The sequence below is a fragment of the Athene noctua genome, chromosome 3 (genome assembly GCF_965140245.1).
Source record: "Athene noctua chromosome 3, bAthNoc1.hap1.1, whole genome shotgun sequence".
NCBI lineage: Eukaryota > Metazoa > Chordata > Aves > Strigiformes > Strigidae > Athene > Athene noctua.
Genome location: NC_134039.1, coordinates 78,424,500 through 78,452,468, shown reverse-complemented (window position 1 = coordinate 78,452,468; position 27,969 = coordinate 78,424,500). Strand labels below are relative to the sequence as shown.

Below are 27,969 nucleotides of genomic sequence, written 5' to 3'. Positions count from 1 at the left end.
TGTATGAGAAAGTAGACAGTATTTCTTTAAGCTAAAACTGCTTTGGGGAAAAACATAACGCTAATATTAGTATTTCACCAAATTACTGTATTAGAACTAAAACATTTTTAGTATGTATTTCCTAATCAAACTCTGAAAAATTCCAAATGGTTTAACTGTGATTCATTTTCATTCACATGTGAAGCTGAACATCTTGATTCTGGATAGGAATTTTGTTTTCAGTTGAAAGAGTGCTTTTTGTTCCATTCAAAAGAGTTCCAAAAATTTTATTTAAACTCAAAATTCATTAATCACCAAAGCTTTACATGTCTGATCTGTTTTTAGAGAAGTAGACTTTGATATTTTAAATCTCCTTGAATTAATATGTATTCATTTTGATTGGCTTTTATACAAATGCAACATGTCTAATTAAATGTTGAGAAAGTATTAAAATTCTTAAGATATCTCTACCTTGTATAGTGAAAATAGAAATTGGAAATGCTATTAATTATGATTCTTGTAGAGTTTGGGTATGAATTGTTGTCATCTAAGCACAAGTTTCCCATCCTGCAAAATTAGATGGCTCCTTCCAAACCACAGCCAGAGGGCGACCCAGCATGTAGCTGATGTTCAGTGTCGGGAATTTGAGCCTGAACACAGAGCCATGACCTGGTAGAAATCCCATAGCTAGATCTGGACTACAACCAGTTGGATCTGGAATAAACTGTACAGAGGAGAATTTCAGTATAAGGTATGGTGATGGCTCATTTATCATAACTTTCTACACTGTTACTGTGGTTTTTGCTGCTGTAGATGACTGAATCTGAAGAGCATTAACTATACTGTGTATGCTGTCATGCCATTTGAATGGGCTTGTGTGAATAAGAAAGTAATGGACCTCTGTGTTTCACATTGCATGGGCAGGAAAGTGCACGTGATTTGACAAGTTCAGTCTGATATTTTTAGGAACAAACATGGTTCCTATTGCACTGTAAGAGATTATGTATGTCTTGATTGTAATTCACATTTTTGGTGTCAGAAAAACAATATATTTCTCTGTATGAAAACAAGAGAGGCTAAGATGCCTTTGCTTACATCCACATGGGCCAATGACTCATGCTGTATTTTAGGAACAGGCCAATTTTCAGTCTTTGATCACTGTCAGCTAAATGATTTGCAAAGCCAAAAAAGAAAGAAAAGTGTAATTTTTTCATCTGTTAAAACTAAGTACAATTTACTTAGTAACAATGAAAAATAAATGCATGGAGAAAAATTCTGGTTACATATATCAAATTTAATTTGTAATAAAGCCTTTAAATGTATTTATGGTAAAGTATATGTAAGCCGATGCACTTCCCAGTTGCTCTGAACAGGGAATGAAAGCAAAATCTGTGAAGTCCATGGACTGTTCATTTTACCTAAACACGGTGATTTAAAACAAAGGTCTCAATTGCCTTATATCTTGTATATCTTTTACTGTCAATTTGGTTTTAGCTTCTTCTTTGTTTAATGTGGTAGCCTTTTACTTCCCTGTTGCGTATCTGCAGATCAGTCTGAGTAAGTTCGAATACATTGCTCTCAGCAGCTTTTTCTAGATAGTCTTCAGTTACAAAAACTATTTTTCATATTTCTGTAATATGCTAGGATAAAGGTAATAAGATATACACGTAAAGCAATTAAGTAATTCACCAAGCTTGGGTATTAATTTAATTATTTTTATTTCCTACCTGTTTTTATTCTTGCAACCTGCAACCCAATGAATCATTTTGACTCTAATACAGCTTTATGTGAAAAATGCTTGTAATATATTTAAGCCTTTAGGCTTCATGAGGGAGATTTTCTTTCTTTCAACTGCAAAAAAAAACCCAGACCCAAAACTGGAAGTTGCCTATTTCTAGGTTGGTTTGTTGTTTGTTTGTTTGTTTCCTTTTTTTTCTAGATATGTTTTAGAACAAAGAAATTCAATGTGACTCCTGATTAATTTTCTCAGTGTCAAAATTTGACCTAGATATTTTGGGTTACAGATGAGATGTCCTAGTCACAGTGAGAACTGTTGCATATCGGGATTTCATCAGGCACAATTTGGAAGGTCATACATCATAGAATTATGGAATGATTTGGGTTGGAAGGGACCTTAAAGGTCATCCAGTTCCAACCCCCCTGCCATGGGCAGGGACACCTTCCACTGGCCCAGGTTGCTCAAAGCCCCGTCCAACCTGGCCTTGAACACTGCCAGGGAGGGGGCAGCCACAGCTGCTCTGGGCAACCTGTGCCAGGGCCTCACCACCCTCACAGGGAAGAATTTATTCCTTCTGTCCAATCTATATCTACTTTCTTTCAGTTTAAAACCATTGCCTCTTGTCCTGACACTGCAGGCCTTGGTAAAGACCTCTCTGTCAGCCCTCTGACCAACAGTTGATACCCCATGACCTGGCTAAAACCGATGTATGGACTTACAAGACACACATAAGGTATTTTCCTTATTTAACAGAAAATGGACATCCTTACCAACATCTAGGGGGCCAGAGGAGACCTGATTTATGATAAAACAGATCTGGTAATATTTTTGGGGTTGTACAGGAACTTTCCAGTTTCAAAGCTAAAAGCATGTCTTTGAAAAATGTCTCTTCAGCTAAAAAATGGGTTACATTTGGAATTTATCCCAACATAATTGCACTGATTCTCTGCAGAAACTATCACTGTTCCACACCTTGGAGTTTTTCCTAGCCAGTCAGGTGAGATACGAATCATAAGTACTATCACAGTAGTAGTAGAAAGTACAACAAAACACTCATCAGCTTGTCGAATGCATTGCACAGACTTTGGCATGTCTGTCTCCACAGTGACAGTTGCTCTGCAGGAAGAGAAATTAAGTGAATACTACTACCACCAGCAGTCTCTGAGCCTACATTAAAAGGCAGGAGCACTCCAGTCTTTGCTCCAGGTCTCATCCTGAGTGTCCCTAGCTTGTTGCCTGGCTTTGTACCCCTGCATTTCTGGATTTCTTTTCAAATGAAAGGAAGGGAAGAAACAAACACTTATTAACAACACATACACTAATGGGCAAAACTTGGTGGCGCACTGCACAGTATAGCCGCCCCACAGATGGTTTGTTTACCCATATTGTTCAACGCAGCCTGAGATTACTTGCGAGCAGTAATGGAGATAGAAAGAAAATGGGCAATGTTTCTGCAGTGAGGTTTTTATGACTGTACAGAGCTCTGTTGACACTGGGGTTGGGCTTGGGTGCAGAAATCTGGTTTATATAGGATCAAAGTTATATATAGTTATAAAGAAAAGGTAAAATAACTTTTCCCTTGTTTTACTAGCTGCCTGCAACACCTGCTGATTCCATGAAAACTGAACTCAGAATGTCACCTTCTTTTAAATTACAAAGCCAAGAAGCGAACCATGCTTAGCAAAATATAAAAATAGAAATCTCTGCAGACAAGATACCATTACCCAATGTCTTGTTAGTAATTCATTTGTTTTAAAAGGAATTGCCAAGAACAAGTCACTGTTAATTGTATAGCAGGTTATATTTACTTTTCACAAGAATGTCAGATGGAACTGCATTTTCAAAACCCTTTTTATGAGTAAATCTCAAACTTTCCAGTCTTGTCTGAAAAGGGAAGTTAGTGTTCAGTAGGGTAGGATATGATTTTATGGAACACTAGTTATCCCACATTAGCTCCCAATGTGAACAGTCCAGCTCTAGAAGTAGGTAGTGTGACAGATATTTCTATATTAATTTTACACATAAAAACCTTCCTGTGAAGGCAAGGCCTCAGGCATCATTTATTCAGCAAACTCCTTCCATTTTTTTCAGCAAATCCTTATCTTCCTGGAGCATTTCTATGTCTGTGTGATAGACTCAATTTGCTGGATCAGTTTCAAAGAAAGCCTTAATAGGGCAGCATCTTAACTTTACATCTTGAAGAACAGGTATAGGGAATGCAACACTCCCACGCCCCAGTAGACCCCAGCAAGTGACTCTCAAAATGGAACATAGATGGGAGGAGCAGAGAAAACCATCCTCAGGGAATTACATGTGCCACTGGGAGATCTTACCTATACCAACTATGGCAGCCTAGTTAATCCTCAGAGAGCTCCTACCCTTCCAGGAATAACGAGCTACTTTAATCAAGGAACTAAAGCAGTTATGGTTGCAGCAAGGATGAGATGATAATGCCAGGAAGAAATGTTGCACTTACATAATCTCTTTTATGTTTCAACTGAAGAAATTCTTGCTTTTCCTCAGTAAATTCATTACAGCTGTGAATATCCCTCATCCTATTTATCCTTTGTGTATTCTTAGGCATTATAAACATGCATTCATACACCATTAATAGCAATTCTTTATTCCTTGAAGGAAACACTAGTGAAAAGCAGGTGTTGAGTTGCATACAATCATTGTACATGTACTAAGCAAGAAAATCAGTATGTAAATGTGTCTAAAGAAGTACCCTAAGTCCTTTAAATTTGAAGGTTATATTCACATATGAATATAGTTAGTATTAAAGATGCAATGAAACCTCCCAAAACTAAAAAAACAACAAGTTTGACATTAATCTACAAAGTTTATGGTGACAATTTAGTCTTTTATATACAGATTTGCACAAGTAGATCTCAAAGACCTTTTTTGACTTTATCAGTGTCATTATGTCCCCTAGTCAGGGAAAATGGGACTCAATATTGATTCTTTTTCTCCAAAAATTTTCCATCAGCAGAAGTGGAAACTGCACTAGCCTATGTGGTAAGCTAGCAAACCATACCTATCTCAGAAATTGAGAGTTTTGTCGTTGTAAACTGCTTATTCAATCACATCAAATCATGGCTAAACTCAGTGGCCCCACATAGTCCCCTCCAGTAGCAACTTCATCTTTTCAGAGCATTCAACATTCACTTCTAATTTCTTCATCTTGCAGACCAGACCATTCATTCATTCATTCATTCATTCATTTATTTTTTACAGAAGGAAGAAAGTGGGGCAAATAAATTAGGACTTTTATCCAAGCTAAAATAAAATTTTCCAGGAGAGACAGAATTACCTTTGAAGAGTCCTGGTTTCCTGGACTGTGCTCAGGACACTTTCTCACTTCCATTCCTTCAAATAATACAAATATAAGTGCCCATCTGTCTGCTTAGTATGTATTTTCTAGGTTTAAATTCTATGGTGTTAGCATCAGAGCATTGCTAACCTTTTTTCACTTTTTTATTTCAGCATTAAACTACGAGTCTTTACAGTAATGCTTCAGGACAGAAGGAGGCCATGTAGTCTACTGCAGGCCTTCCCAGTAACACATTGCTGATGTTTTCATTGTTTCAAAGTGCTTATCTAACACTTTTTGAATGATCACAGCTATGGTATCTGGTGCCATCTGAGATTACCCATTCTCCATGCTAATCATCCCTTTGCATTCTGCTGATTGTCATAGTGCCTGATCTTCTCTTGTTTGACCCTGTGTCTGTCAGCATTAAAACTTTCAAAGTTCTATGTAACTTCACCACATTTCTTAACTGTCTCTTTTCTCTTGAATGTTTACAGTGCACAGAAAAGCATGAAAAGGGATATACTCCTGAACTCTGTGCATTAAAGCCTGACACCCTGCACATGAACTTAAGATGGATGGAGATGAGACTCCAAGTTCCAGATTCTATACCTTGAGCTACTTGACAATGTCTAGTAAGGATGCTATTCTACATTCTTCTGCTTAGGCAAGGATATGTGCTTATCTTTTCCTTAGTTACAAGAAGCCTCATATTAAAATTCAGAGTCCAATTTCATACAATCTCTCTTGTAGATTTTGAAGCAAATTTCTTTTGAGTGTGGCAAGCTGATTTGATAGAGCATTTTTTCCTAGCCAGTTGCACCTCAGCAATGACCCTTTCAATTATAATAATACTCTAAGTTTAAGGCTCACATCTACGTTTCACATTTCACTTCTAGTTTAGTGAAAGATAGTTGTTAAAATCAACCCAATATATGTTGTGATTTGAGACCCTTTGTGTAGCACCCTAGCAGGGCAGCACTGAAGAAATCAGGACAGCAACATTTAACAATTCGTGGAAATTTCTCACTGATGTCTGGAGTACCAGAGACCCCAATAACAAAAGAGCTCACAGAGATGATTTTAAGGATGGGGGGCAACCTGTGATCTAGCTGCAGCAGTAGTGTGCAGATGAATCACAGAATCACAGAATTGTCTAGGTTGGAAAGGACCTTGAAAATCATCCAGTCCAACCATTAACCCAACACTGACAGTTCCCACCTACACCATATCCCTAAAAACAACGTCAATCTGACTCCTAAACTCCTCCAGGGATGGGGACTCCACCACCTCCCTGGGCAGCCCATTCCAACGCTCTACAACCCCTTCTGGAAAGAAATGCTTCCTAATATCCAGCCTAAACCTTCCCTGGTGCAACTTGAGGCCATTCCCTCTTGTCCTATCGCTTGTTACTTGGTTAAAGAGACTCATCCCCAGCTCTCTGCACCCTCCTGTCAGGGAGCTGTAGAGGGCGATGAGGTCTCCCCTCAGCCTCCTCTTCTCCAGACTAAACCCCCCCAGTTCCCTCAGCCGCTCCTTGTACAACATGTAAATGAATACGATGTAACAAGATGATTTGCATTCATGGTTTTAGTTGTTTGGGTTTTTTTGTTTGTTTGTTTGTTTTTTTTTCACACTGGTAGTTTTGGAGAACCTGTCTAAATTTAGAAAATTCAAGAACTGAGGAGAGCCCCATGTGAAAGTATCAGCCAATTACTTGCCCCTCATGAGGCATCTGCTCTTATTTCCATTGTGTTCCTACAAATAGTATTGAGCAGGCTAGCATTGTCTCTCACATGGGCAAACACCGGCAACAATGTGTTCTGCTACATCTTGCCTCTTTGTAAGGCCATGGCTCCTAGTCTGAATCAGGAGCTTACATCTCTTGTAGAGGCAGTCTCTCTGTGAGTGGCAGTAGACATTAATCACAAATGTTTATATCCAGAAAAAGTATTTTCCGCATTCACTTCCTGTTCATTTTTCCTAAACATTTAATATTTAATATTCACTAAATATTAATAACATAGCTATTACTCAAACTTCTGTTTTGGTTTGGTATGTACTTTTAGAAGAAATACTTTGGGCTGTCCCTATGTACTGTCCCAAAATTATTATTTTTTCCAGAGTTCTTGAATCCTTTCTCCCTAATTTTCAGTATCTTGCTCATCTATTTTGTTATTTTAGAATATAAATAACACAAAAGAGGCTCCCCTATCTTTCAGTAGCCTTTCCTATCTTTTTCCTTAGTTGTATCTCTAGAATTTTTGTGTGGTTCAGAAATACTTCAAGCACTATAGACTATGTTTTACTTTGGCTTCTTGGTAAATAAATCTTCAGCACCAAAAAAATTAATGAAGTTCTAGGAAAAATAATATTCACTCAAATATATATTTCTTGCTGTCCATCCTGACTATCCTCACTCAACTCTTTCTCCTTCTAATTATGATCTGAAAAGAAAACTTGCGAGCTGAAAAAGAAGCACAGAACAGTTAGTCTAGTATTATGTCTCTGGTTTATAACTTTCAGTTTTACCTTGCTGAGTTTTGTAACTGTTTTCTTGATCCCTTGTTTGTCATCTGCAAATTGCACTATTCGCTCCAGCTTCTGTTTCTTTTTCCAAATTGCACTATTCACTCCAGCTCCTGTTTCTTTTTCCAAATTGCACTATTCTCTCCAGCTTCTGCTTCTTTTTCCTAATTAACAGATTCTTCATGTCCCAGAGGTCTGTGTGGTTTGTGGGTGCTGTGGAACAGTTTTCAGCTGATCATGCAGTTTTAAAAAACGTTCTCCTTTCATGGTCGGATTCATCTTGGCTTCTAACATATCTTGCCAGTGCCTTCAAAGGCCACAATGAGCATGTTTAGATGGTATTTGTCATACATGTCTAAATGGCATTTACCTCTAAACGGCAGAGATAAGCAAGCTCTGCCAGTGGGGCTGTCCCTCCCTATTCTCCAAGCCAGCACACAGCCATGCAAAATTCAGCAGGCCAAAAGGCAGGACACATGAGCTCAAGCTTGGGATAATTTAACTACAAGCTCCCCTTTGACTGTGTGTATGGCCAGGACTCTCTTTGCCAGCTTACAAAAGACTATATTAACAGAGTCTTTATGAACCTGGTCCTTGTTCTGCCTCCCTGCTCAGGACAGTAGTGAGTCCATGATGAGATATGCAAACATTACTGATAGTTAATTTGTCCATGCATGACAGTGATTCCCATTAAAATTGTGGTGATCCCTTCAATCACTCAGGAAGCTAGCTCTTAATATTGCCCTCTATAACATATTCACATTTCGCTTTCTTTGGAGACTTTGAATCCAATGCATTTGAACATCCTTTACATGCTTGTTAGCTTCCAGGCAATGTCCAGTCATTCTCCAGAAGTTAGATTGCACATGTATCTGTTATTTCTTGACAAATAGTAAGTCTTTTAGGCACTTTTGACAAAACAGTAAATAGTGGATTCTTAACTTAAGGCTGCAAGTATGTCCAGAGACTACTTTTCTGGCTTGTATCACATTCAGACAGCTACAGTTTTAGTAGTAGTTAACTACATGTCAGCTTTGAGGAGTCTGATTTGTGTCTTTCCTATAATATCTATTACATTTCTTAAATTCTATTCAGTGTGGTTGTAGCTATTGATCTTTCTTCTAACTGTGATGAGGTGTTAAAAATTAGTGGCTCTATGTATCTTCACATTCTGTGCTCTATAGCAGTTACTAGTAGGTGAGTCTGAGCATTACTCATTTCAGTGAAAATGAAGAAGCCTTCTTCCACTCAACAGTAGCTGTGGATGGGGAATTGCACTCTCCCTTCACATTCTTTTTACTGGTTAAGAGGTCTGAGTTGGGCTTGACAGCCTGAAACCTCAATGAGAGCCATTATTCCTGTTCTCAGAGAAGCCATTTTGCACTGTAACTCAGCAGAGCACTTGGTGTGCATTCATGCTTTTTAAAAAAAAGTGTATAATTTGAGCACGATTCTCATTGCTGGTCTTTTATGCTGAGCCTGTTTCCACAGCATGCTTCTCAGTTGTTGCATAATGTAACTTTTCCGATCAATTTGTAAGCAGCTGAGGAGTCAGAGCTGAATAAAGCTGAGTTAAAGGCTGTTATATGTGATGTAAATAGATGTGAACTGGCAATTTAATATTGCCCTTTCATTCTTCCACACTGTATAGGACTGTGAAAGCCGAATCTGGCAGCAACTATGCAGTGTTCACAACTAACAAGCAAGCCTTGAATTTAAACCTGATAATTTATGTGGGTGCAAGTGGATGCCTGTGAGTGAGATGAAATGATTTAGTCTAATGGCAGCACAGTCTCTCATTTGAAGAATTTTAAGACTCAGATTTGTAACCACTGAAATGCAAAGCAACATATGCTTCACCAATAGATTAATAAACTAAACTAAGGCTTAGCCAAAGATCTATATAAAGTACAGATATGCTCTGTTATAAATATTATTTGAATGATAAACTGAAACCACTGGTGAAAAATTAAAATAAGGCCTGTATAGTTTTAAACTACTCTTGAAGTATAACATCCTGTTACTAGATGGTTTACAGACAAATTATTGGACTCAATAGAGGGGAAATTCTTTGGCCTGTGTTATACAGGAGGTCAGGTTTGATGATCAAATGGTCCCTTCTGGCCTTAAAAGCTATGAATCTACTCTTTTTCTATAATGTACACATAAAAGGTCAAATTTCCAAGACTGGAATATTTCACTGAAGGACCAGAAGCTCTCTGTGATGTCTTTAAAATAATGAAGGGGGTAAAAAAAGACATAAAATAAGGACAAGAGAAGGAATACAAACTAAACTAAACTAAGCAATTTCTATCTTTCACCCTACAAATGTTAAATATCAGAGCATGCCATGTGCTTCCGGAAGTATTTATGTGGTAATGCTTAAGAACAACTCCAGCACACAGCTCAACCTATTCTGTTTTGGAAGGGACATTTATGCATAATTTCTCACCTAACAAGAACCTGTAATTCTTTACTGGGAGAAAAATAATATTTTGTGAACTGAATGTGCAAATGTCACCCCATGTAAATATGTAAACATAATTAAGGAGTTGCAGTGAGAAATACCAGGATCAAAATAGCTACTACCTACCTAACAACATTACCACAGTCCTGGTATTAGCACCCACCCTCCCAAACCATCCTGAGGGTGAAATATCTACAGAATAACATTTTCATTTTGGCAGTCTATACTCTAATCTTGGTAAGGATTTCAGTGTTTAGAGGAAGTCTCAATGAGGATCACACTTTAACAAAAGGGGTACATGCTTTTGAGGCACCTTTTCGATGTTTCTATCTGTGCCTTATTTTATAAAGACATTATACGCTAGAAGTTATGTTCTCTATTTTAAGTCAAAGTAGTTATTTGGTGGCACTGTGGAAAAAAAACCCACTCAACTGCAAACAGTACAAGCCTATACCCTCTCAACAATCACTACATAACTTACGTTCCTCTAAATATTTGCATTTCTCATAGATGACTTATCAAATACAAACAGTAATGAACATTCCTTCTCCTCCATCTCGATGAGCTCAGCTTTTTTACAGGATTCACTCCTTTGTAATGAGAGGTTTCTTAAGTGTAATAAAAAATGGATATATTAAAATAATACACATTACATATTAATTCCCTCATTCATATGATCTTTATTTTGTGTTCCATTAACCTCCACCACCTGACAAGGGTTTAACTTCTAATCCATGCAACTGTTTTCTGACTATCTGTGCCATCAGGTTAGGCAAAAGTAGTAGGGCATGACATTTGGAAGAAAAAATGCTGAGCTGGAGAACACAGTGAGAAGTAGTTTATTTAACTGACAGTCTTGCATGTAGCAGCTCTTATCAAAAGACAAGAGTGATCAGATTTTACAGCCTATGTTAGATCACTGTATCCATTATGGAAATTCAGCTACATCTGGAGAAAGGGTAGAACAGCGTTGTGAACATACATCAAGATGACATAGAAGGTAGGAGAGTAATAAGAAATCTTCATATTAGTGTAAGAAATATAGGAGCAATTAGCTAAGTGAAATTTAGTCAATATCCAGAAATTATGGCTCTGTGTCACTTAAATCTAGCTTTCTTACACTTGCATGTTACTCTGAATGTCTGTAATAATACCATACTATACTTTCATTTATTATAAGATACTTTCTGTTCTTATACCTCATTACTGTTAATTGCAACTAATTAGTGCAGATAGCTTCCCTGATATGAGCAGGTCGCAGTGCAATCACTTGTGAAGTTTTTTCCAGGATTAATAGTATCATTTTTCAATCTAAAAAATTGAAATTTTTGTGAACTGCTTATACTCAGAAAGCAGTCAGAAACAATGTTGTAAATCTTATTTTCCAAGGTACCTGAGCTAAATCAATTTGGGCTCATATTATGTAAAGTTTCAAAAATAAGATGAAGAATGAAACTTTTATTCTCTTTAAATAGAATCCTTATTTTAGAACTAACTGTGATAACATCATAAAATTTCTTGCTGGGTCCCTTTCTGTAAAAACACAAAGCAGGTTTTATACAACTTCTCTTCTCTACACGCCACCACCCCACACCCGTACTTAGGAAAAGGAAATTCTTGACAGAAAGACCTCTCTGGCCATGACCATCTGGCTTTGTGTTCACTTCTAGGTGCTAATTGGCATGGGTGAAAGGAGGTGGTAATAAACGCTTAGCCCAGTGTAGCAAGCCCTGTTTGACTGAAAAAGAAAATTCTTTGAACTTTACTAGATCTTCAACAAATAGAGCTTTTTAGGGTAACAAATGCCTAGATTTTTATCAATGTTAAGAACACAGTAGTTGTGTCTATAGGGATATGGAAAAAACATACAGGCCTGACTCCGTTATTGGTTTTACAGCAAAGGAAAAAGAATTTAAGTACTGGTACATTTTCAGCCATTAACATAGCTTTTGTTTTACCACTTGCTGCCCCCAAGGAACAGTTTCTGTGCTTGTAACCTGCAAGCAGAATTATATTTTAGAGAACAGGGGCTTTAGTGTACCCTAGACCTTCAATATGATGCCCTGATTTCACTGGAAGTTTCTCAGATGTCATAGGGTTTAAGAATAAGGTTGAAATGTGAAAAAGTGAAAATCACAGTGTCACGCTGTACATGTGTTTTTTATACGAATTGTACAACATGGCAGTCACACTTAATATATGTGCTCAAAAGCACGTTTCTTTCCCCAGATTTGAAATTAGTACCACTGGATTCATTAAGTTAACTCTGGGCAGGCAGCAACAGGCAAATCCAACTTACATGGTTTTGACTTTGATATATTTTTTGGTTTTCTCCAAAAAAATGTTGATATATAAGCTAGTTTGAAGGAAAGGTTCTAATTTTCAAGTGGGCAAAGTTTAAATACTATTATTTATTGCATTTCTGCACCTATTTCATTGGTTTTATTCAAGAAGTCACATGTATCTTTAAATATTTTCATCTGCAGGTATGAGTTCTACAGAATAAATTTTAAAATTCCCCAATCAACTGTCTTCAGTAAGAGTAATAGATTGTCCTGAAAAGTTGTAGTGTGGTCTTTTGAAACTGATAGATAACAGAAATATTTTGTAGCAATATTTAGTACTGCTAAATACTATATTCAATAAAAATATTTTAGAATTTAACAAAAAAAAAAAACCAAACCCAACTCATTTTGAGTTCTGATTGTCTCTGGGTGTTGAGTTATCCTTGTTTAACAGATACCTTAGGATTTCAAATTGGAAGTTGAACTTTTACATGGAAAAACATAGGTGAGACAAAATTCATCTCTAGTTTCTGTTTGCAGCAATGTTACTACTCCTCTATCCCTGCTAAATCCATTCCTGCCTTATGCTTATCTTTCCCCGTGAGAGTTCAAGTCATAAACAAACTAATAGGTGCAAATTTGAAATTTGTGACATTTTCCTTCTTCCAGTTTTTCTGCAGATTTCAGTCATTACAGGGACAGTATTTCATTAAATATCTGTAAAACACATAGCACAAGGACTACATCTTGGCTGGTAATTCCAGCTGCTACTGATATCAAGAAAAAAGCCTATAATGTTAATTTCTTATGTGATCCCAAACACCTAGAATTCTCAGCTACATCTTGGTTCTAGACGATCAGAGAAAGAAAATCAATTTCTAAATGTATATATTTGCAAAGTGACACTGGCTAGTAAAGTTAGAATCTTAATACGTTTCTTCAGCTTAAAGGTTTATAAAAGCTACTTCATCCATATTAAACTCTAAAGTGAAATAGATTTATGTGAGAGAGAACTTAATTTCAGTTTAACATCAGTGCGGTACCCCAAAGGATCATAGTTCATGTCTCATTGAGCTTTTGCAGCACAGTCACAATCACCAACATGAAGAGATAAAAAAGATGCCATAACTCTAAATGAAAAAATACTTTATTCTGTTCTGCTTACCCTTTCCCTCTTGCTTTCTCTCCTTCCCCTTCCACCTCTTTTAGAATACACTGCATCTTAAACATTCCCTCAACAGATACAGATATTTTCCTAGCAATTACCTTGTTTATCAATACTTGAAACAATTTTGTCTGGCCTGAGTTTTGCAATAAAAATGAGCATGGTTTTTGCATTTCATATTGATCTCTTCCTATAAAGGCTCAGTTCTGGCAGCTGGGAAGAGCACTATAACACTGATTATTTGGATAGTTAACACTATGGCTACCACATTAAATTTCAAGACGTCTATAGCAGAGTGTATGGACTTCTCCAACTTAAAGTATGACAATCAGCCTTCACTGTTCACTTTTTAATACTTTTTTGTCTTCTGTGAAATGGGAAAAAAAATGAGGACCCTTACCACCCAGTTTCTAGTAGCCTACTTTACCAAAAATATTCCAGGACAACTTTTTTAGTAATATAAGTTTACCAAGAACAAACAGGGTTACTGGAGGATGTTTAGCATATTTTCTTTCTCTCTTGCACAGATCAATAGGAATATCTTATGGTAACGTGAAATGCATGTTATGCACTATCAAAATATGGTATAATGCTTTCCACTGAATACATGGAAACACGGTGCTCAGACTATCTCTGTCAAAAGTGCTGCTTTCAGTCTCAGTGTAATAATTTCTCTCGACTTCATCGCCTGTTCCAAATTCCCTGCATAAATGTGATCACATCTAAAGCTGTCAAATGGAAATGACAGCTGTAGAGTTTAGGTAGGAAATGTTTTGCAAGTCCACTTATTGCAGTGTAGAAAATTTGGTGGTTTTGCCCAAAAGGCCTTCCATTTAATGTCTGAAATTACTTGCTTTGTCTTTCTGAAATACAAGAAAAAAAACACACTCACTATTTCTCCTCATGTCTTCTCTCATCCTCTTTGAATGAATGTATTGAATCAATCCAATTCTTAGAGTGTGATTGAGGAAGAAGTTCAATCAGATAGCTTTTAAGGTAGGAACAATTGGGGATTAACGCTGACAAGCAGGAATCAGTGCCCAAAACCAAGAAGAGGGTTCAGATTAAGTAGGAACAAAGGGCACATTTTTTGTCTGATGCAATACAGCATTTCCTTCCCAGATCTGGAGCTTAATTTTTTTGTAATAGTTTTACAAAGAATAAATGAACAGGTCTTATTGTATAATATTTAAGAATCTTGGCTATCTAGTTTTTTTTTTTTTTTTTTTCATTGAAGGATTATACTGGAACACCATTAATATCTTCATGTGCCAAGAACTTTATCTAGTTGTTAGCTAATTTTATCAGTCAAGAACAACTTGGATTAACCCAGTCAGTAAATCACAGTCTTAATGCTAAGCCGGTACTCATAGAACAAACATTTAGCTTCTTAACTACTGAATAAAATGTTTTCAGTTGTCTACTAGCACAAGTAACCTTGACTATGATTATCACACTCATATGTTCACACTTCACTAAGTTATTTGGCCCAAGTTTTTGAGCTAATGGTAGCATATAAAGATTTTACTTAATGCTTTTAGTAGAGAACTTAAAGGGGACAAACCCAAGTCACCTAAATAAAAGAAAGTGGCTACATGGAGTGTTGCTGTAATGCCTTCCTACTGAAACATTTTTTCATGTCGAAAGTAATCTAACTGATGCTGAGCAGGGACATTGGGGAGCCTTCCACAGAGAGCGGTTATACATTAGTTTGATGGGACTTGGAGCAAATTGCAAGTGTCACAAAACATTTTTATTCCTAGATTTTGAGGGAGCTTTTAGAGAAACAAAGAGTACTACAGCTGCTTGAGAAAGGAAATAAGAAAAATCTGGAATACCAATGTATGTACAAGAGGAAAAAATCTTCCGGCTTTCAGCTGCCACAACACTGGTAACTTTGTGATTGATATTCATTATGCATAGTCCTAAAAATAAATCACTGCATATTTTGAATGCTGTCTGTTTGGATACGCTTCATTGTACATTTTTATGGTTTTTAAATCCTGAGAGTGAATCTTGTGTTACGATTTTACAATTATAATGTGATTCATATCTTTACATTCATTAGGATTAATACCAGTAAAACCAGTTAAGAACCATATTGTGAATAAAGTAAAATTTTTTTAAAAAAGTTTTCTCTGGTGTAGAGATGTGCCTTGAGTACTGAATAATTTTTTTCTTTTTTTCCATCTGACTTACAGTCTATTATTACATGTTGCTGGTAGCAACCTTAAAGCCAAAGAATGGCTTTGTATTCCCCAATCCCTTTGGAAGTTAAGCTCCTCAGAAGGATGGCTGACTGTTACATAAATCAGATTTTACATAAATCAGTCTTAATAAAAGACCCATTATAACTGTACTCTGTTTGGGGGTATGCTACCCATTAGGAAACAAACAGCTTTTTCCAGCCACATGTAAGGAAGTGCCAGCCTATTCTCAGTGCCTCCACAACTGTTTCTACGGGATCTGATAGTTATAATGCATGATGCTTGCCAAGTGCACCCAAGTGTCCTGGAAAGTAGCTATAGCAATGAAAGAATATGTCAGATAAGCCAAAGTCAACTGTCATTGCAAAGATCAGGAATGTCGCACTGGATAATGGTCACTGTTAGACACAGCAGAGCCTTAGCTGAAATCCTCTGTGGTGATTAAGGTAAAAAAAAATAGAAGTAGTTTAAAATATTGATTTATATCTCATGGACATCATCAAAAGGATTTAACATCCTGGAAAACACCTGGAGAATAGAAGGCTTGAGATCAACCTCTATGCATAAAACTCTGCCTCCAGCTTGTTAAGTATTGGCATGTTCCTTGAAGAGAACACACATACACTATATCAGATCCTGTTATGGGTCTCCGACAAGAATGTCATTCATAAGTACCCTGAAGTATCATTAACTAATATAGTCTGGTTTCCTGCATAATTCAGAGTATATATAATTCAGGTGTAATTCAATATAAAACATAATCTAGTTTTTCCTGTATGGAAGCTAGTAACTCCATGTGACTAAAGCACCGCTTCCAAAATATTCTTAGTTTTATTTTGAAGATTTAGAAGTGGGGAATCCAACATGTCCTCTTAATCTGTAACATGATTGTGTTAAGAAGGAATAGGGACCTTAGTTTTATTTCAATTTTTCTGTCAAATTTGATGTCGTGGATTCTCACTATGCCTTCCACCACAAGATTAAAGTATCAGTGATATTTTTATTCTCATTTTGCAAAGGCTTAATAATAGCACCGGAAATCTTATTGATAAACAGCCATAATTATATGAATCTATCTTTTTTGTATTGTTTTCAGTCATTACTTATGATTGTATTACAGAAATACACAGCCCATACCGATATCTTAACGCTGGGAGTGTCAGAGCACACATTGGAAGTCTCTCTCCTCACATTAATAGAACTTGATTCAACTCTCATAGTATAGGTTGAATAACTGAAGGAATCATGCAGCCAACAGGACTCTTTTCAGGATCTGTATTTTCTAACATAAGATGTGTGCAATCATTGAATACCATTTCAGGCTTTCTTTATTTGGATTTTCTTAAAAACAGATGAGTGACTTTAATTAGACTGAGCATCACCTGTGTCCAGGAATAGTCTCAGGGCAATAAATGGGACTGCTTGTGAAATAAGGATCTAATTTAGGTCAGGGTGACGTGACATAGCTTGATACTTATTTTGCTGGGTTTAGCAGGAGATGTATTTTTGGACTGCTTTTTGGAAAGTTTAAAAATTTCTATCATCACAAAAAGATTGTGCAGTCTTTTTTTTTTTTTTTTAAGGCTGATCAACAGACCAAAACTGCCTAAGAATGTGAACACACAGTCAAGTAAAATCATTAATATAATCAAAATAAATGTAACGATCTTTCTTGTCAGCAATTAATCTTAATTCTTCTTCTCTCTGAAATATCTCTTCCCTGACCTTGACAGAATAAGGAAATATCAGTGCATCTGAGCTATCAGAGAATGCTCTGTAAAGCAAAAAGTAATTTTACACTCTAGATATAAGTAACATAGACAGGACTATCAGTTTCTGACTGAGTTTTCCTCCTTGATATGAGAATATAGATTTCAAGTATCTTTCTATTTGGGTTGGTAATTCTCATGAAACAAGGAACCACAATTATCTTATGAAAAGTTACTCCATGCTTCCCATTACTTTTTTTGCATCTTTCTCTGAATGATCTGGTTCCCACCACTGTGGAGGAAAAAATTCTAGAATTGACAAGTGTGATTCACTGCATTAGGTGTTGTATTTTAAGAAGCGTATTAGTCATTGACAGAAAATAAAAATGTTCATGATCTTGCACAGCCATGCTCTTGCATTTTCTAGAAAGTATTCCTTTGTAAATTGAGGATTGTACTCAGTAATTTTATCACTTTCTATATCTAGATGGACCAGAATCATATCACTGTATTCTCCAGGGACACCAATGTTATTCTGTCTTTGTCTAACTCTCTCCTTAAAAGCTCACTTCATACTTCTGTACCCCAAACAAATGATCGGGCTGTCCTGAAGACCCAAGTAATCAAGACATACTCTGAACATATGTTATTTCACTATGCATAACTTAAAAAATTGAAATTTATTTTCTAGAAGTCTAACAAGTGTCATTATAGAGTATGCAGATCCTATTACTTACCAGTTTTATCCACTATACTATTCACTATGCTAACTCTACACAAACTACTTTTTTCATTTTCTAAATAAACACCTATAATGTCTATGCAAAGTAATTACACCATTAGGTTAGGCTGCTGCTTCTAAGTCAAGAAATGCTTATTCACTTACTCACTAGGGAGAAAGACTTTGACAAAACAAGACTCCACTGCCTCTAAGTGCCCAGGAGTTACCAGCTGCAAACAGACATTCTTCCTCCTGCTTCCCTCTCTTGCCTGTTTATCAACTTTACAAACTTCCCGGGAGGGCTGTTTGAGAAGGTGGGGGGCTGGAATCTACATTACAGAGGAAACACCCTCTCTATTGGCAAGAACTGCATGAAACCACCCTTCTTTTGTGTTTAAATTGCCAGCCAAGCAGAGAGAGGGAAGGCAACAGGGCACTGCTGTTAGTATTTTATACAGCATAAAAAGCAAAGGAACAGTCATATTACATAATGCTGATAAAGCAGAATTGAGAAACAGAAAATGTTATGTCACTGAATAAACAGCACAGTGTCATTATATTAAAAAGAGGATAAAATATTCCATATAACTCTAAATACTTTTAAAAAATGCCAATAGCTCAATAAAATATTGGACTATAATTTCACATATATGTCAAGAATTAACACATGTAGATCAAAAATCTGGAGTTCATCTGAGCTAAAAGACATGGTCCAAAAAGATAGAAATGAAACTAAGCATTTTGCTTTTAAGGGTCTTTGACATGAAAATTGAGAAATCCTGAATGACCATGTGGAAATTTTCTGCTTGCTTGCAAACTTAGGTTTTCAACTTTCTAAGCATGGAAATGATCAAAAATAAAAGAAAGTTATGTTTTTTTTTTTCCTGTAAGCAGCACTAGTCTATAACCAAGTAAAACCTATTTCTGAACTTGTTTCATAGTTTGTTTTTCAGATTTTTCTTCTCATTAACTTCATGTTTCATTCCATGGTAGAAGGGTATCTACTTTGGCATGGTATAAGAACAGAGAATGTACAGGACTATTACTGAACCACGTTTGCCACACATCCGGCTGCGCACCACAGATTGTGTGAAAAGGAGACAGCAACTTTGCCAAGAGGAGCTCTTGCTAGCTGAAGCTCCACAAGGCACTGTGATATCACACTATCTCCAAAGCAAAGGATCTCTCAAAAGCCACTGGGTCTGGCAGACGGGTGAGTGTCCTTAGAAAGGGCCCAGCACAAGTGAATTTGGAGAAATCAGTCCCCAACTGGTTGATTACTCTCTTTACATAAAAGACCTTCTCCTTCACGTGTTGCAGTTTCCTGTACAAAGAATGTATGATACATTTTAGGAAAACTGTAAATATAATCTTATTTCAGTTACATGGGTTTTTATTTTGTTTCTTTTTTTTTTTTTTTCCCCCTCATTTTTAAATGGAATTAGAGCGCACTATGGCCTACCTATATAACCTGGAAAAAGCATGTTTCATATCTGCAGAGGAAAAAATAGATCGGGAAAACGCTTCTTCTTTTTTTTTTTTTTTTTTAATTGCAAGTTGAGCATTTGAAACTTGTGAAATTTTACCTGCAAATCTGTAAAATTTGATGGGATTATTGGATAATAGGTCTGTATTCTGTCTCCTTACTGTTTAAATGCTTTCCAATTACTATCAATATCTAACATAACTTGAATAGATATTTATTAAAAGCAAATTTTTTAAAATTAAAAAAAAAATATATTATTTGTAAGTTTATTACCTATCTACCTAGTGACAAAGAGAATTAAGATTCCATGAAGTCTGCAACTGGAAGACTTGTGTTGTAAAGCCTAGACAGAAATGATCACATGAATAAAAAATCACATGAGCAATGTTAAAACGTGCAATATTAAAGAAGTTAATGAATCTACTCATCTGTCTTATAATTTCTCATGAAATAATTTTAGATTTGAATCTTCAACGACAGATGCTGAAGATCGGCTTTGAAGTAAATGGTCTTGTAGAAAAAAAGTAAATAGCAATATGAAGGAATCATTAAGAAAAATTAAAACATATGGTGATATAATTTATTCCAAATATGAGTAACTCTCAGCTAAAGGGTGAGAGTTTCCAATTTTGGAAAGTGTATTCTGTGACAAATCAAAAGCAATATCAGGAGTAAAAAAGTTGTATTACTTTGACTCCAGTATTTAACTGCTTTAATTTTTTCTCTCTAGTTGTCAGAAAATGTTTCTGTTTTCTATGTAAATTAATTAAAGAAAACCACACAAGTTCAGTATTGTGTTAAATGGATTATTATTTTAATTGTTATTCTGGTATACCTACAGAATTGTAAAACTTATATTATCCTTGTACTAAGGGTGAAAATTTAACAGAAAAATCTGTGTCAAAGTCTAATTTATTACATGATGTGTAAAGGACTGCAAGTGTAAAGAGGTACAGGTTGGTCACATAAATATATCTTCCTTGCTTTATAACAGATGCTGGGAGAAGAAGGAGTAATACAATTTTATTTCAATACATTTGATATCTTGGGCATTCTAGAGATAACTGAGTGCAAAGGAAAATAAGAAAAATAACTTCTGTTTACTTATATGCTGGAATTTAAGGTTGGGGCCTATAGTACCAGTCCACACCCAGCTGTATCATAAAAAATGTTCTGTCAAACAGTTGAAAAAAGACAGGAAGGAAGGAGAAAAAAATGTCCGCACATCATTCAGATTGGCATAGGAAGCCAGTGAAGCAGAACCACATCACATTGACTTGGACTGTGCCACAATTTGTCACTCCATTCTAGCGCAAACTTCATTGGTTTTCTACCATTATAAAAGCAGAAATCAAAGCAAAAGTCTCTCAGATGAACAGTAGTGACAGATGTAGTTATACAGAGATTTCTCCTGTAACATTTTCTTTAAAGGAAAAGCAACATTTCTTCTTACTGAATGCAATCTTAGTTTTACCACCTCTAGCAAAAATAACACATTGTAATTTTATGGTTCACTTACAGTGCTACTACACTTTTTAGTGTATTAAGAGTGATCTCTACTTTGATAATTAATAACATCTGCCTCCCTCACATGACAAATTATCTTTCTTAAATCCGAGTTGTTTCATTTTCACAAGTTTTTAATAAGATTTCTAGGAAAAGTTTTAAAATGTTTAATTTGTGAAACTTTCTAAAGGGCTGCAAGCTTCAGGGAAAGCAGATTATTTTAGGTTTTGATTCTGAAGTAACACAGTTTATTTAAAATTAAACTTGTTTCTGTTGTGGATTTTTAAGTACAGAATATATGGATAAGAAGAATTAGTCTTACAGTGTGATGTATAAAGTATTTTGAAATTTAAAACGTTTGCAGTTTTATAAGATGATTGTTTATCTAAAACATGTTTGTATTCCAGACTTTATATCTTTACACTCCATAAATATTCAAATAAATATCTTTGCTGTATAATTTTGACATGAAAACCAATATCTCTGTTTTTAATTATGGTGAACCTCAGATATGAAGAAATTAAGTGTCCTCGACAAATATTACAAAAGCAGAGCCAGGAATTGAGTCTGGATCTCCTGAATGCTATTTCATATTTTTATTTGCTGAATTAATCCTTTAGGAAAGAAATTATGTGTTGCTGTTCAGCATCTTTCATTTGACATTCCTGCAGTTGTTCTTTTGGCTCCCAATAAAGCAGTCATGTGGCTTAGAAAGCCACAAAAAGCTGCATATTCATTTCAGTAATTGTGAAAGGAGGCAGGTGGCTAGTTGTTATTAAAGTAAATTCCATTTTTCTGGACCTTGAAACTAACATTTATAGCCAGCTGATGAAATAAGAAATAAGATGTGCATGATTCATGGTGTTATGTAATGGCTGCCAATTGGAAGAAATAGTCTTGTAGTTAGGAATCACATTTTCTGTTGAATAATGCAATATATATTGTCAGTAATTTAGGGAGCCTGACTTCACTCTTGATAAGCATGAGCAATTTAGGTAGATCTTAGCTCAACAGTTTAACTGCTTAAATATGTATAGACATCTAAACTATGCTATTAGAGCATAAACATCTAAACATCCTCCTCTGCCAATAGAGATGTACCTGCAATATAGCCTATGGTAGGTTTCTTAACACTAGTAGTTGGCTAATATTAAGGTGAAAGAATTCTGTGCTTAGTGTTCATGCAAGGCCTATTTAAGCTTCATGACCTATACATTAGTAACATCTCAAGAACTCCAAAGGGGAGAGGAAGCCACAAGATAAATACATGTCTTGTGACTGGTTGGAGTGAAGAGGTAAAAGTTGAAAAGGACAAATAGAGTGACCTAAGACATGCCTGATTTTGCATGTGTTACATTTAAAATGTAGCTATTTTAAAAATAATTGCATCCCAGGCAAAGTAGACCGCTAAGCACTTATATTTATCCTCTAGGAATTATGTTGGTTTTGCTTTGTTTACCTACCTGTTTGTGTTCTCTTTTGTTCCTTGGTTCTTCCTTTAACAAGGTTTGTTAAACCTTTTTTATTGTCGGTTTAGAAAATTAGGTCATCGAGCAACAGAAGCGTTTGTATAATTTTCCCAGGTTTCTGGATGGAGCCAGTGTTTTTGTAGTGGCCCCTATAAAATTTAAATACAGATCTTGCTGCTGCCAGTCAAATTTTGGCAGAAGGAAACATTGTACCAATATCTCATGATCTTCACACCAAAGATTCAAAATCAGAAGCCTGTTCTCCAAAATAGAAACAAACTTAACAAATAAAATCCTTTTCCAATTTTTTTTTTTGGTTTAAATTTGATGATTATTTAACTGTAGAAATTATCCATATGAAGAAACGTTATAGAAAGGGAGAAAATGGTGGGGGAGGTCTGGGGGAGGCTGAAATTCATGCCTAAAAGCAAGTTATCTGTAATGAAAGGGAAAAAATTTATAAATTAATCCAAACACTTCATATTTTATTTTTATTATCTTTTTATTATGACAGAATTGAATCCAAAATATCCAGTGAGGGTTGGAATCACATCTCACTATCTGGTGTTAATAAAAATATTATCTTTAATAGAAGGAACTCAGACATAAATGTTATATGTTATTTATAAGGTGGAAAGAAGTGAGGAATTTCAACCTAAAGAGTTGCCTTTTCAGGTATTTGGTCAATGCAGCACCACAAATGCTGCTGTGAGCCCTGGCAGTAGACTAAAGACCAGAACATTTAAATGAGCTTTTTGCTACCAAGAGGTTAATTAAATGTGGACGGCTGTAGAAACTCCACAAGGATGAAGGCCAGCCTGAGTTAAGGAGATCAAAATTTGAACCAATTTTCAAAACTGTTATTATTATTTTTTATTATTCTTAGATGCATTATATTCTCTATGTTCCAACTAACACAGAGTAATATTACAAATTTATGAAGAATACAGTTCCAAAATTAATACAATCTAGAGAATAAATCTTCTGATTCAAATTCACAACTTGCAGAGTACCAGGTATTTTAGGGATTTGTTCCAGGCCAAATCCAGTCCAGAACATTAGAAACTACAACAGCCTAATTCCTAGTTTTATTGTCCAGTGCTCAGCATGAAATATTTGGGCTGAGTCCCATTTTCAGCTAAGTTTAATAACCTAAAATGACATGTGACATCTTGTTCTCAGGAAAAAGAACAAGATAAGCTTGATTGTATAAAATCACGTGTTTCTTATGAACAAGATCAACGGTGGGTTTTTTTCCCTCATCAATACTGAGGTACACTTGAGCACCAAAATGCCCAGTCTCTCTTTGTGTGGTGTTGCTTCCAAAATTAAATGAAGATACTCAGATCCAAAAGCTGACAAAGCAATTATTTTTTGAACTGATGGTTTCTCCCACTGCTGTGACTGTGGAGGCAAAGTTGAAGTGGTCTGTAGACATGAACCATCTGTGCCCATCCTTTCCATAGCCGTAGTCATTGAGACCTTCCTACTATAACAGTTTGTGTATCTTTTCTAGCTCTTTTGAGGCCTTGTCTCGTTCCTTCACTTTTCTCACATCCTACCCTAAAAACACAGTTATCTGTAATGACATTTCTCAATTTCACTATGCACCTATCTTCACCTCTTTGCATTGACTCTTCTTTGACATATACCTTGCAAACAGTTTTTGTACCAAAGCGCTCTCTTTCCCTCCTTTGTCTAAAGGAATGTAGTTTCATTTCTGGAGAATTCTATTTGTATTTCTTGTTTCTTTCAAGCAGGACAGCACTCTTCATAAATATTAATTTCCTACAAAAATGACTGAGGTGTTGCTGGTGAATAATTGCTCAGTGAACATCTAAAAATACTGAATATGAAAAACACAGCTGTTTAATATATTTCTCAGATTGTGGGTTTTGGGGATCAAAGTTGTGGGTCTTCTATAGAAATTATAAGAGAACTTCATAATAACCTGAGAGCATTAAAATCTGGAGGAAAATATTCAAATAAATCTTCATCCTGAGACAAATTCTTGAGAATATTTGTGAAAAGAACAAGTTCAATGACTTAAGATTAGAAATAAGTCTTTCCAAAAGTGAAGTGCCAATGAAAGACGTGTCTGAGTATAGGATTTTATTTTTAGGGAGATAGTTTAAAAATATTTTAAAAACAGGATATTAGCTGTGGAAAATTACTGGCCCTTGAACTGAAATAAATAAAATATGACCTTCAGTACAAAATAATTCCTCCCATCTTACAGCTATTCAAACAGTGAAGTCAATTGGTCATTTGTTGGGTGTTCAGCCCACAGAGAAATAAGCTCCCAGCTATGGTTGATCAAGATTTATGTATTTATAAATATATACTTTTAGTTGGCAGGCTTTCTTGATCAAGCACACCCCTTTTTTAGAAGAAAATGGCACATTTCCATAAAAGTGACAAGTAATAGTAATCTTTCTCAGACGGGTTTCCATTCTGCTGAGTGTTTCAGTATGATGATCTGAACATGGGAACTGAGTGCCAGATTTGCTGAGGTCCTGTGAATAGTGCTATGTGAATAATTGTGTTTCAGTACTTTAAAAGTGAAAATTAAGTTTCATGCTGAATGGAACATGAAATTATTTTTCTCTTTCTCAAAAAAAAAAAAAAAATAGTGTTTCTGTTGAAAGAAAGTTTACATTTATTGTGGACCTCAGAAGAAAGGTCTGAGTAGATCTATCTCAGATAATCTTGTTTGAGGTGGGCGTGCAAAGATTCTGGACCACAGGTCAACTTTATATACTGCCTCATTCAAAAAAAATCAAACCACCAAACTTTAGATTCATGTGTTTAAATCAAATTGAGACACAGTTTAAAGCTGTATCTCTCACATCTAGGCAGCTAATCATTGGTCTATTGGATCTACACAGGTAAGATGCACGCTCCTGCTTTAGCAGTTTTATAAGCCTAATCACTTCCTTGCTATTTCTGTTAAAAGTAGCTGTATCTGAAACTATGCCATCAAGTCAATGAGAATTTGTCAGCAGCCAGGAGACAACAGTGATTTTGATCAGTTCCTACACCATTAACAAGACCTGACATCTATGCTATATGAGTTCCAGGAGTTTAATTTTGGATTAGTTCTAGTCTGAGTCCCTGGACTGGTGCCCAGTAACAGTAGGAGCATGTCGGGTGCAATCCTGGAATGTATCTTCCAGTTCAGTTTCATCAGAAAGTAATCCGGTTTGCATCGTCTTCCACTGCTCTGCAGCGTGAACCGAGGCATGGTATATGCATCAGAAAATTCACTCCAAAGTCATAGTCCTCATCAGAACAAAAGGTTCGTGTTGACAGATGCACCCTGATCTATGATCCTGTTTCTCCCCAGGCAAAGGGTTAGTGCAGTCAAAACAGGGTATAAGTCCTACAGGTTATACTGTTTACTTCCTTTTCCTCCAAAACAAATAATTCGTGACACTCTTTTCTCTGGATTCACAACAATCACTTTAATACAGGCTTCTCAAACTCAAGCATCCAATGATCTTGAGACCAGAAATGACCTATGGTTATTGTTGATTATGACACTAAGTATGAATTAAGAAGGGGGCCAAATGAATTCCCAAACATTTAAAAGAGGAAAGCAGTAATTTCAGTAACAAATAGTTTGGTTTGCTTCCACTGACACAGTTAGAAATAGGACAGTAAAGTTCCTTGAATAAGGCTTATTCAAGAAACTTTGTGATACAGAGAAACTGTATAGATGACAAAGATTTGGTCAGAAACTGAAGAGCAGCTAAAGCTGTGTGATGACAGAAGTGAGTAACCTAGCCTCTTAAATAATATTTATTTCCAGAAAAGTGAAATAAGTGCTAGGCACTGATTATAATTTGTTCTCACAAAATAGCATGTGACTGTTAAAAGCTTGCAATTGCCTACAAGTGTGTCCTGCAAGAGGCAACAGACAATCCTCTTCACCTGCAGGTGGGACGGGAAGGAGCCTTTGAGCCTGAATATTCTCTATCTATCTATCTATCTATCCATCCATCCATCCCACACAGGGCAGAGGATGCAGGAACACTTTTTCCACAACATAAGTTTCTGGATCCCATGCTGACCCTAACCTTATGAAGCAGAGGAAGCCATCCACTCTCATTCCATGTAGAAGCTCAGACTTCATGTCAGCCTACAGTACAAGGAAAGATGTATAGGAGAGGTGTCAGTGGCAAGGAAAAAGGGAGAGTTCTTACTCTAATGGGAGCACTGAGTGCAGTCAAAGGCTGCCTCAACAGGGAAGGTGGCGGATATGGTGAGGAGGGAATGGCTCCCATCTCGTAGATGAAAAGGAAAAGAGAAAGGTCTCTACCCTTACTCATTTCCCTCTAAAATCTCTTGCAGACCTTCTCAGTCTCTTTTCACTGAGCCAACTCAGTAATTCCTAATATTTTATTTACTCCCTGATTATTTTTCAGACTGTTCTAACCAGCTCTCTCCAGTCCACGAGACAGTTCACTCCAGCCATGAAGTGGCTGCCAGGAGTTCCTGCCAGGAAGTCTTGGCAGGTGGCAAAAAAAGGCTGCACCAGCCTTCATCCTCCACAGTCCTTCAACACTATCTCTGTAGGCTTCGCTGCCTCAGAAAGGCTTACAAGCCATCATAACTCACCCAATGGCATGCAATAACAGGACCTTAATTTTGTCTCATAAAAATGTTAAACTAGTGAACTGCCACACAACTCCCAGGGTATTATTAGACAGTTTGAAACTAATGACAGAATCACAGAGTCATCTGCGTTGGAAAAGTCCTTGAAGATCACCTAGTCCAACCATTAACCAGACACTGACAGTTCCCAACTACACCAGATCCCTCAGCACTATGTCGACCCGACTCTTAAACATCTCCAGGGATGGGGACTCCACCACCTCCCTGGGCAGCACATTCCAACGCCCAACAACCCCTCCTGGAAAGAAATGCTTCCTAATATCCAGTCTAAACCTTCCCTGGCGCAACTTGAGGCCATTCCCTCTTGTCCTGTCGCTTGTTACTTGGTTAAAGAGACTCATCCCCAGCTCTCTGCACCCTCCTGTCAGGGAGCTGTAGAGGGCGATGAGGTCTCCCCTCAGCCTCCTCTTCTCCAAACTAAACCCCCCCAGTTCCCTCAGCCGCTCCTCGTACGACCTGTGCTCCAGACCCTGCACCAGCTCCGTTGCCCTTCTCTGGACACGCTCGAGTCATTCAATGTCCTTTTTGTAGTGAGGGGCCCAAAACTGAACACAGGAATCGAGGGGCGGCCTCACCAGTGCCGAGTACAGGGCTCAGATCCCTTCCCTGTCCCTGCTGGCCACGCTATTGCTGACACAAGCCAGGATGCCATTGGCCTTCTTGGCCACCTGGGCACACTGCTGGCTCCTGTCCAGCCGGCTGTCAATCAACCCCCTCA

At 36.6% G+C, this 27,969-nt stretch overlaps 1 protein-coding gene across 1 annotated transcript in view; it reads left to right on the top strand.

Moving 5' to 3' along the window:
- Positions 1-678: 678 nt before the first annotated feature.
- Positions 679-27,969, top strand: part of SEMA3E (semaphorin 3E) — a 186,678-nt gene continuing 159,387 nt past the window's right edge. The window contains exon 1 of the mRNA XM_074901616.1: positions 679-730. The gene's annotated coding sequence lies outside the window, so the exon portion shown is untranslated. The remainder of the gene's footprint in view (positions 731-27,969) is intronic.